This window comes from Periplaneta americana, chromosome 12 (genome assembly GCF_040183065.1).
Source record: "Periplaneta americana isolate PAMFEO1 chromosome 12, P.americana_PAMFEO1_priV1, whole genome shotgun sequence".
Taxonomy (NCBI): Eukaryota; Metazoa; Arthropoda; class Insecta; order Blattodea; family Blattidae; genus Periplaneta; species Periplaneta americana.
The window spans coordinates 145,112,814-145,125,145 of record NC_091128.1 but is presented as its reverse complement, the minus strand read 5'-3'; positions in this window follow the sequence as shown (position 1 = coordinate 145,125,145).

Sequence of the window (12,332 nt, the reverse complement as noted above, 5' to 3'; positions counted from 1 at the left end):
CACTAGCTATATATTGAAAAACAAAATAATAGAACAAATATACAAAGAGGCAAAAGATTATAATTTTAAGAAACTTCAGAGCCCTTGGGGGCACCACAAAAATTAAATACAGAAACTCCATTATTTTTCACATTCCTAAATTAAGTGAAAATACGGATTTTTGCAACTATTTACATTTAGAAAACAGATAAAAGACAATTTCACGTATAGATTCACTCCACCCTAATGTACATCTGTTATCAGGCAGCACATCTCACTTGACGAAACGTATATGTCGGAGGAAGAACAATTGTTTGTATACATCTGAAGACTGATTAATGATTAATGTAATTATGTTACTGGTCATTCTAGCACATTATCTCCTGGCTTAGTTGTCTCATGGATGATGCCTTATTGGTGTCTCTTACGAGGTTCGAACCTGTCTTCGGACAGTAGACTAAATAATAATAATAATAATAATAATAATAATAATAATAATAATAATAATAATAATAATAATAGTAATAATAAAGATTGGTGGCGGCGATGGTAATGGTGATGGTGATGATGAATAAGGTGTTACCATATCTGATCTTGTAACATATTGTAAGAAAATATTCTTAATTAAATATGTTGAAGTAAGCAATGATTTTAATTAGTAAATATCTTCAATGTAAACAAAGGAAATGATAAATAGCACGATACAATTTCCCCATAAAACTGTAAAGAAAATTGTACTGCCAGTGAATAGGTAGCAAATTTTATCTTAGATGACAAACTTTTAAGTTAACATTTTCCTTAGTCCTTCAATTCGTGGACAAAATACATTTTTAAGTTGTGAACATCCTTACTCATTACCTGCCACATCGTTAACCTTTGTTAACAATGATTTTAGTGAAATGAGCTAAACTTGGATGCATAAGCGAGAGCAGTACTTTCGACATTATTGATCGATCAGGATTAAGTGTGGAATGCGAGCTTGGAATTACTACACTATGCACGAAGTGTGGACAGATTAGGAATTCCGAGTTCCATTCTCGTGCGTGATGGAATGGCACATGATTTTAATTCGCGGTATAATCCGAGGTGTTTAATTTACGGCAAATTTCTGTTTCCAACAGTACTCACGTTCCAGTTATATATTATGCAATAAAATATTTTCATTCGTTCAGAATAAGAACTAAATGATTACAGCGTAATTTGAATTTATTCTTAAAAATAGTAACATGTATAGAATCATTTGTAATTTTATCCTTATCAGTTCCCTGTTTCAGATTTAGATTCTTTCATTTCCGCCTCACTTTCATACTGTATCATAATAATATTTTCCTTTTGTTTGTTTCTATTACCATCTTTCTCCTTTTCTTTAATTCAATCTTTTATTACTTTTAGTAGCTTTTTTCCCTAATTTCCCTTCTCTTTCTCCTCTTTTTTCTTATTTCTACAATTTCAATCTCTCTTACAATTTTCCACCTTCTTCTCCACTTTTCTTTCCTATCTCCATTCTCTGTCTCGAAATCCCAACTTTTCTCCGCTTTCCCACTCTATCTCCTCATTCCTTTCCTACTCTGTAGACGCTTTCCTTCTCTGTCCCGCATTCCTTCTCTGTTTTTCTGTTCCAGCTTTCTTTCTCCGTTCCCGCTTTCTTTTTTCGTCCCAGCTTTCCTCTCTATCTCCGATTTTGTTCTCTATCTTCGCGTCCCTTCTCTATTTCCGACTATATTCCCAGTTCCAATATCCCTCCATTTCCCCACTCTCCTTCTCTTTCTCCAATTTACTTCCTTTTCACTTGCCTCCATTTTTAAACATTCCTTTTGTTTCGCAACCTTCCTCTCGTTTCTCAACTTTGCTCTCCTTTTTTATTTTGCTCGCTCTTCTCAACTTTATTAACTCTTCTAACTTTTCTCCCGCTTCCCAGCTTTGCTCGTGCTTCTCAGCTTTGCTCGCGCTTCTCGGCTTCACTAACTTTTCTCAACTTTTCTTCCGTTTCTCAACTTTCCTCCCGCTTCCCAGCTTTGCTCGTGCTTCTCAGTTTTGTTCCCATTTCTCAACTTTGCTCGAAATTCTCTGCTTTATTAAGTCTTCTCAACTTTGCTCCCATTTATTAACTTTACTCTCGCTTCTCAGCTTTGCTCATGCTTTTCAACTTTTCTTCCGTTTCTCAACTTTTATCGCGCTTCTCAGTTTTACTAACTCTTCTCAACTTTGCTCCCATTTCTCAACTTTCCTCCCGCTTCCCAGCTTTGCTCCCGTTTCTCAACTTTGCTCGCAATTCTCTGCTTTATTAAGTCTTCTCAACTTTGCTCCCATTTATTAACTTTACTCTCGCTTCTCAGCTTTGCTCATGCTTTTAGCATTGCTCCCGTTTCTCAACTTTGATCGCGCTTCTCAGTTTTACTAACTCTTCTCAACTTTGCTCCCCCTTCCCAGCTTTGCTCTTGCTTTTCAGCCTCGCTCCCGTTTCTCAACTTTGCTCGCAATTCTCAGTTTTACTAACTCTTCTCAATTTTCCTCCCCATTCTCAACTTTGCTCCGTTTCTAATTTTGCTCCCTTTCTAAACTTTGCTTCCGTTTCTCAACTTTGCTTCCGTTTCTCAACTTTGCTTCTGTTTCTAAACTTTGCTTCCGTTTCTCAACTTTGCTTCCGTTTCTCAATTTTGCTTCCATTTCTCAACTTTGCTTCCGTTTCTAAACTTTGCTTCCGTTTCTAAACTTTGCTTCCGTTTCTCAACTTTGCTTCCGTTTCTCAACTTTGCTTCCGTTTCTCAACTTTGCTTCCGTTTCTCAACTTTGCTTCCGTTTCTCAACTTTGCTTCCGTTTCTCAACTTTGCTTCCGTTTCTCAACTTTCTTTCCGTTTCTCAACTTTGCTTCCGTTTCTCAACTTTCTTTCCGTTTCTCAACTTTGCTTCCGTTTCTTAACTTTCTCTCCGTTTCTCAGCTTTGCTCTGTTTCTAATTTTGCTCCCTTTCTCAACTTTGTTCTCAATATCTGTCCTTTCCCACTTTTCTCCTGTCTCTCTTTTCTTGTCGTTGTCTATTTTCATCACCTTCTACACTTTTCTTCCTTTTGTACCTTTTTTCCCCTTTCTTCATCTTTCTTTTCTAACTTTCTCCTTTAGTTTTTTTATACTTCATTATGTCGTATTTGTATTCTCTTGTAATTTTTTGAAAAAATATTTTGTTCCATTGCATTTATTTATTGTTATTCCTATTAACTTTTTGCTTTTTATTATTGTTGTTGGGCATCAATATCATTGTTATTATGGGCAGTAACTGTGAAGGAGGAGATTAGTTTGTCATGATAGGCCTATATTATATGAAAGTCTTTGCTGAATCGTATACTTGACATTCTGTGGGAACTAGCGATATATTTTTTTAGAATGATGAGGAATGATAAAATCCCTGAATCCTCAAACGACTATAGACCAATTAGCATCTTGTCAGCTCTGTCAAAAGCACTGAAGGGCGTAGTACATAACCAACTCACTGACTACCTCAATGAGCATTGTTTACTTGATGACAAACAGTCTGGTTTCCGAACAGGATATTAATACTACTACTGTCCTTTTAAAAGTGGTTGAAGACACTCGAGAAGCCAGTGACAGGGGAGAACTAACGCTACTGACATTACTAGACATCAGCAAAGCTTTTGACACAGTTTATACGGATCTGCTTTTATGTAAACTCAAAAACTACAATCTTTCTAACAGTGCCGTAGCTTGGTTCGATTCCTACCTTCGCGAACGCCAACAATATGTATCAGCCGATGGTCATTCTTCCAATTGGCGTACCGTAAAGGCCGGAATCCCTCAGGGCTCGGTTCTTGGGCCATAAATAAATAAATAAATAAATAAATAAATAAATAAATAAATAAATAAATAAATAAATAAATAAATAAATAAATAAATAAATAAATGAGTGAATGAGTAAATGACTAAATGAGTGAGTGAGTAAATGAGTAAATGAATAATGAAATAAATAATAGAATATTGAAATTGTTACAAACATTTATAATTTAAAAATTACAAATTTTATAGTAATGTGGCATAGTGTACATGTATTTATCTTGAATTTTCGGTTAAGGAAATAGTAAGAAATTCTTTTTATTGTAGCTGATATGTATAATTAATACATTTTAAAGGTCCACACCTGTGGAGTAACGGTCAGCGCGTTTGGCTGCGAAACCGGGTTCGAATCCCGGTCGGGACAAGTTACCTGGTTGAGGTTTTTTCCGGGGTTTTCCCTCAACCCAATACGAGCAAATGCTGGGTAACTTTCGGTGCTGGACCCCGGACTCATTTCACCGGCATTATCACCTTCATATCATTCAGACGCTAAATAACCTAGATGTTGATACACCGTCGTAAAATGACCCAATTAAAAATACATTTTAAGGTTTTGTTTAAGTTGTTTAGTATGCTCATTAGAAGTGTTTATAGGTTAAAGTTGCCTGTTTCTCTGATACACCTAATACCGTGATACTTTCTTAAAATTGAATGTCAGTCGAACCTTTGCCAGACATAGCACTAGACATATTTCTCGAAAGATTATATCTTTCGCATACTTTTGAGATATCGGTGAACTTCTTAGCAAGATGTCCAACCCAATGACATTCAGTGAAAAAAAAAAACGTATCACGGAATTAATAGTATCACGGAATTAGGCAACTTTACCCTATGTGCCGAGGAAATAATTGGTACGTTTGTCAAGTCACCTTGGTAGAAACGAGTTGTGGTATTGTGGCTTGGTTTGGTATTTTACTTTATAAAAGATCTAGTGTGTAAGTCGGCGGAATTCTTAGTAAGGCTGCGGGATTGAGAAAGCTGGATCTCGCAACCAGCTAATGAAAGAAGAACACGCACATCTGTGACAGTTTCCGTTCTCCTTTAATTTTTTTCTCTTAGTAATTCGGTTCACAGATTTTCCTTCCCTTTCCAATTGATTAGTAAAAGCCTACGTTTCTAGTTTCTGTGAAATTGAACACTCGAATTGTCTCGAAGTTGTGAGTTCTGTTTGGCGAGAGAAGAACTCTCATAAAGAAGAATAAAGACACGCCGCAGCGTTTTGTATTGTTCTGGCTTATTAAAGATATGTAGATGACATTGAAAATCCCGCTTCGATCATCTCATTATGCGGAAGAAATACCATTGTCTCTTTAACGTGAACTGGTGTGGCGAGGAGACGATTTAGGTGAGAAATCAGAGAAGAAATACTCTTTTACACCATTTCGGTCATAGGCAAGAACATTCTGTTAGTAAATAAGTTGGCTGCTGTCTATCAATGATGCGGTAGTCTTATTTTTGACAAATGCTGCTGGGTTTGTGGCATAGAAATCTAATTTTATTGAACATTTTCGTATCAGCTGCCATCAACAATGTATAATCCGTCTGAAGAATCATTGCAGACGGCAGGTAGAGTAAGCTTGGACATAAACATGCGATCGATTCTGCATTACGTCACCCTGTTCTGACGTACTCTGCACAGCGCTGCAGTGAAGAAATGCCTCAGTTCATTTCGTTCAGTCTGCTAGTCGGTATCGGAAGTGTGTGTGTACACAAGAGCAAATGGAAACTCCGCCGAGACACTCGTCACGCGAAGTCTTACACTCGCAAAGCAGAAAGATTATATATAATGTGCTAAAATTTTGTAAAGAAGAGAAAAAGAAAGGTCTTATCATTCCATTAACGAACGCTGTGAAAAGAACAGCAACGGCTGTGGGGTAGAGTGAAATAACAATACATATTATAGCTAAGGAGGTGAGGAAGCAAAGCGCATTGGAGGACAATTTTCAATTCCTGGTGAAAGCCGCCCACATCCAAAGAAAATTGTACTTGATGATTTTGAAAAAATGTGTCATCCGCAGAACTTTTTGGAGTTTTATGAGAAGAGAAAAGAAATTCCGACCCTATGCAAACTTCTGAATGCTGTTAAGAAAAAGGTACAGTTTAATGACGGAAAAGATACATTCTGGAGGCTGTCAGTTTTGAAACAAATGACCGCACAATCAATAAGCGAAATCAGCAAAGAAGTCTGGATAAAATGCTGTCAATCTGTTAAACATATCGAGGACGAATATTGGCGTCGTGCCGCGTTAATGGAAGAGGAAGTAGAAAGGGCAGTAATAAACATAGGCATTGTGAGTAGTGATGAAGAGTATGATGAAGATGAGATGGATTATGATAGGCCAGGTGGCAGCACAGATACAGCAGACGAAGGCAGTTCAACTGATAGCGCAGATGAAATTTAGACCTCTGCCACGGGCATACAGCTACTTCTGGAATAAAATACGTTTATATACCGTACATGACAGAAAAAGTAAATTCAACTATGGTGTTGGTAATTGTATTTGATTATGTTCATAACAGTTGTTGATGTTATTGTCAGACTGTACCAACATTTCTCCAGCTGACTCGCCACGCATCGAGACTGAGCGGATCGCATTCGCGACACACGAGCGCCCTCATCTGAAAACTGCAATGTTCCGTCAGACGGGTTATAATTACAAGAGTCCTGCGTTTGATTACTTTGAATACAAGTTAGGTGTACCTCACGCCGCGATTCTCCCCGCATGCTTTGGTACTCTGTATTTACATCTAATCATGTACCCGTGCCTGTAAATCAGTGTACAACAGAAATAGTAGGCCTAATCTTGTACAAAATGCCACTTGAATTTAATAACAATAATAACGAAGTATTTATTTAAAGGCAGCTTATTTGCAATGACAGAAATTTTTTTATCAAGATTAGACAAAAGTATACATTTTCAGGAACCATCTCCTTTATTTTCGGGAAATACCACATTTTGTCCACACATGCAATGAGAAAACCATTCGAGCTAAGATAATACTTACTTACTTACAAATGGCTTTTAAGGAACCCGGAGATATCTAGATACGATTTAAAAACGGACACCGTAATTTAATTAATTATTTTAAAGAAGTTTCTTTTGTAATTTTTTTACGGAGAACAACTGCCATAGGAAATATTAGGAAACAGAATAGCAGTGCTTACCTCTTTATGCAACAATCGCAGAATACGACATCCCCACATGATCTAATTAATCCACTGTGCAAAGAGTACAATTTTGGAACATTTATTTGGAAACATATTAGAATCACATTAACACACGCAAACAGAATAAACAAACACATTAACCGCTTACGAGCTTCACACACTGCAAAGATAGTTTAGCGAATGATTCCAATTTTAGAAGACTCTAAATTGCTACTACTACTGGAAAAGGGACAGAATTTACAATCTCTCTGAAAGAGGGTGCTTTTGACCTAATTATTTGTCGGCAGTTTGCTTCGACCCTCTATATTATTTTCCTCTCTACTATTCTACTACTAGAGGGTCGTCGGTAAAGTGTTATCAAAGTGAACTTCCGTCCTGGGGAAAATCTTCTAACATCTTATAGTGCAAATCTTAACATTTTCTTTCATTTTTCTATTATTTAGTTTTCTTCTTTTTCTTCTTCAATCTTGATTCCTGAAGCTAAAATAAGGGACATAAAAATCATGAAACTGAGGTGTCCACTCAAAACCATTAAAACTTACTTACTTACCGGCTTTTAAGGAACCCGGAGGTTCATTGCCTCCCTCACATAAGCCCGCCATAGGTCCCTATCCTGAACCAGATTAATCCAGTCTCTACCATCATATCGCACCTGCCTCAAATCCATTTTAATAATATCTTCCCATCTACGTCTCGGCCTTCCTAAAGGTCTTTTTCCCTCCGGCCTCCCAACTAACACTCTATATGCATTTCTGGATTCGCCCATACGTGCTACATGCCCTGCCCATCTCAAACGTCTGGATTTAATGTTCCTAATTATGTCAGGTGAAGAATACAATGCGTGCAGTTCTATGTTGTGTAACTTTCTCCATTCTCCTGTAACTTCATCCCTCTTAGCCCCAAATATTTTCCTAAGCACCTTATTCTCAAACACCCTTAACCTATGTTCCTCTCTCAAAGTGAGAGTCCAGGTTTCACAATCATAAAGAACAACTGGTAATATAACTGTTTTATAAATTCTAACTTTAAGATTTTTTGACAGCAGACTGGATGATAAAAGCTTCTCAACGGAATAATAACAGGCATTTCCCATATTTATTCTGTGTTTAATTTCCTCCCGAGTATCATTTATATTTGTTACTGTTGCTCCAAGATATTTGAACTTCTCCACCTCTTCAAAAGATAAATTTCCAATTTTTATATTTCCATTTCGTACAATATTCTCGTCACGAGACATTACTTTGTCTTTTCGGGATTTACTTCCAAATGTATCGCTTTACTTGCTTCCAGTAAAATTCCCGTGTTTTCCCTAATCGTTTGTGGATTTTCTCCTAACATGCATTTAAGCAGAATATAATATATAGTATATGCATTATTAAGCTAAAAATTGCTTAAATATGTATTAAGCATGTTTTTATTCCCAAAAAGGCCAAAACATGCAAATATTCTCGAAAAAAAATACACATATTTGGAACCAGAAAGTAATGAAATGGATAAGTACTAAGTTTGAGCGATGTCCTATGTTCCTATAAAAAGATGCATTTGCATGGAATTCTCGTCTCTACTTATCAGTATCACCCTGATGTTTTATTGAAATCTGACCAGAACTGCAAGTTAGGAATGCTATTAATTAGACTACGTGCTTCACTCAACTGCAGAAGAAATTGCCGCACAACCACGGCGTTAATGTACTATTGATATTATTACGTTCAGCTAAGTAGGCCAGCTCCGGCTTGCTCGTACACATTTTTATGATTTTCAGTAATTATTATATGAACTTAAACCGATGTAATTTACTTGCAAGCGTTGAGTCGCCTATAATACAGGAGTCGATACCAGTTTATAATTCGTAGCACCATGAAACTGATTCAGCTGTTACGAAGAGTGGAGAAAGTACAGAGTGAAACGTTTGTTCGGTAATTTTGAACATATTAGCCGGAGTGGATTGTAGCATCAGAAGGTTTTAAAGTTTGTTTATGCTCGACCATGCCGAAATGTAGTAATTATACACCTGGCAGCAGTTCTTTAATCCATATCATTAAAGTACACCTATTCATTAAAGTTCAGGTTTTCGATTATTCTCGGATATGCAATCGAAAGACAAATATCGAAACGTCACGGAGGCTGGAAATCCAATACTGTCGCAGAAGGTTATGTTCTGTTACTATAATAATTAGCGTTAATTGTAAATAATATTCAAATAAATTAAATTTGTCATCTCGTTTTTCAATGTCGAATTCAATTTAAAGGTTATATCAAGACTAATGTTTACCTAGATTATAATAAGGTCGTCGACATTCGTTTCCCGGAAAAAATCAATACTTTCGCGTCTGCGCACATCTCATAATTTATGACGTAGGCTATTGTACTCACTCGCATAACAATAACATGAGTACTTACGAATAATTTCAAGTTAGAAAAATGGTCGGGCATAAAAAGTCGTATGAAACTTGCCTATAATGGTAATTAAGACGCTCGTATGAAAATTATGAAACTCGATTGCGCTCGTTTCATAAACATCCTTGCGTCTTAATTACTACCATTATAGGCTCGTTGCATAATGTACTATTATTTTACGACGCTATATCAATTGCCAAGGTTATCTAGCGTCTGAGTGAAATGAACGTGATAATGCCAGCGAAATGAGTCCAGGGTCCAGCGCCGGAAGTTATCCAGGATTTGCTCTTAATTGATTGAGGGGAAAACCCCGGAAATAAAAACTTCAACAAAGTAATTTGTCTCAACCCGTGCCTTCTCGTTTCACGGTCAGATGTACTAATCGTTAGTTCATAGCGGTGAACAGTCTTATTGTTAGTAGCGAGCAAATTTTTTGTACAGTTTCAGCAATGGCACTATCTATACTAATTATAAATCTGTAGCCGAAAATTTTCTGGTAATTTTCGATTTTCCAAAAATAATTAGTCCTAACATATATAATTAACCACCCTGAAACCGAAAATCGCTTTTTTGAAATTTTTGTTTGTATGTCTGTCTGTATGTTTGTTACCTTTTCACGCGATAATGGCTGAACCGATTTCGATGAAAATTGGAATATAAATTAAGTTCGTTGTAACGTAGATTTTAGGCTATATAGCATTCAAAATACATTATTTAAAAGGGGGGTTATAAGGGGGCCTGAATTAAATAAATCGAAATATCTCGCTTATTATTGATTTTTGTGAAAAATGTTACATAACAAAAGTTTCTTTAAAACTAATTTGCGCTAAGTTTTTATTCCTTGAAAAATTTTGATAGGACTGATATTTAATGAGATAAATGAGTTTTAAAATTAAAATAACTGCCATCTAAGGCCGTGTAATGAATTAAAAAACAAATGACTTCGTCTATAAGGGGGACAGCAACAATCGAAAGCTATGAAAGATAGCCTACAGAGAATGTTTCTGTGTTTGTATGAAGTAATATCGGAAGCTAAATTAACCGATTTGTATAATTAATTATTATTTCACCATTGGAAAGTGTAGTTTCTCTAGATGGACATAATGCTATAATGTTATTACAGTAACTTCTGATATAATATAATATAATATGATATATGATATGATATTATATATTATATGATATATGATATATGATATGATATGGTATGATATGATATGGTATGATATGATATGATATGATATGATATATGATATGATATGATATATGATATGATATGATATATGATATGATATGATATGATATGATATGATATGATATGATATGATATGATATGATATGATATGATATGATATGATATGATATGATATGATATGATGTAATGTAATGTAATGTACGGTAATATTATATAATATAATTTAAATTATTTGAAGGGTTCAGAACCATAGTGGGCCAAGCGCCATTTACTGAATACGTAGAAAACAAAGGTTAAAATTAAGTTATTACCATAATTCAATGGAAATCTGTAACAAGTGAAATAAAATATACACATTAAATCTAAATGATGTCAATCTTCATTAAACTATGGTTGCATGTAATAAAAATTAAGAATCATGTTAAAGAATTGTCATTGCACCAAATGAGTGTCTCTGGACCAAAATGATCGCATTTTAATTATGTGGATGCAATTTAAATTAAGTAACATATTAAACGATTTATCCTTCTATGAAACACGAATGTTCCCTGGATCAAATGTCCTATTTTAATTATGTAATTACTTTATATTTATTTCTAACGGGTGCAGCGGAGCGCACGGGTACGGCTAGTTATAAATAATACTTTTCCTCTTTAATAAGACAACATCGTTTCTTTTGTTTCTGTTCCATACTTCTGTTCCGCAGAACTTCTTCTTCCATGACTTGAATTTCCATCGTTCCGAATCACTTGACCGAAAGACAGTGTGATTTCCGTAAGCTGAAACACGACGCAAGGTTTGCATCTAAGACGATACAGATAGGAGAGAAGAAGCAAGCATACTAGAGATTATTTTCACGCAGCGCAAGTATTACAGCTGCATCATACCCATTGAGTACACGGCGGGCAGTTCTACTGCACAATTGCACTTATTGTCGCTTAAATGCAAGGGCGAGATATGTTGTAAATCAATCACTTTGAGAAAGAAAGAAAGAAAGAAAGAAAGAAAGAAAGAAAGAAAGAAAGAAAGAAAGAAAGAAAGGAAGGAAGAAAGAAAGAGAGAAAGAAAAAAGGGAGAGGGGGAGGGAGAGGATGAGAAGATGAGAGGAGAAGGGGAGAGAGGGAAGGAGAGGGAAAGAGAAAGAGGAGAGGGAGAGAAAGAGAAAGGGAAGGAGGAAGGGAGAGGGAGGGGAGAGGAGGAAAGAGGGTGGTAGAGGGACCGAGGGAGAGGATATGAGGAAAGAGGAAGAGAGGGATGGGACATATCTTTCATCCGTCTTTTCAAGGACAAAATTTTCGGCTACAAAGTTGAATTTTAATACGATTATTCATTTTTTTATGATACTTCATTTATTTTTATATTCAATTTGCTAAATAGTGAGTTAAATTGTTTTATTAAATTTTCGTCAAATACCCCATTATTTATTTTATTGATTTTATTTTATTTTATTTATTTAATAATAACGTATACATAAAAACGTTACATTAAAATACCCCGAAAGAGCAAAGCTCGTGTACGGGGACAGTTCCGTTACATAGATATACAAACTTTGTAGACAAAATACTTAAGAAAAAAAGGTCACATAAAGATGATAATAAAATTAGTAAATAATAATACTAGTAATAACTGAGTGAAAAAAGAGACTATGTTGAGATTGGTGGATTAATATTAAATTATTATTAGTAATATAATTAGTACAGGTCATGTTGATATAGTAACCAAGATAAGATAGAAAAAATATACTTA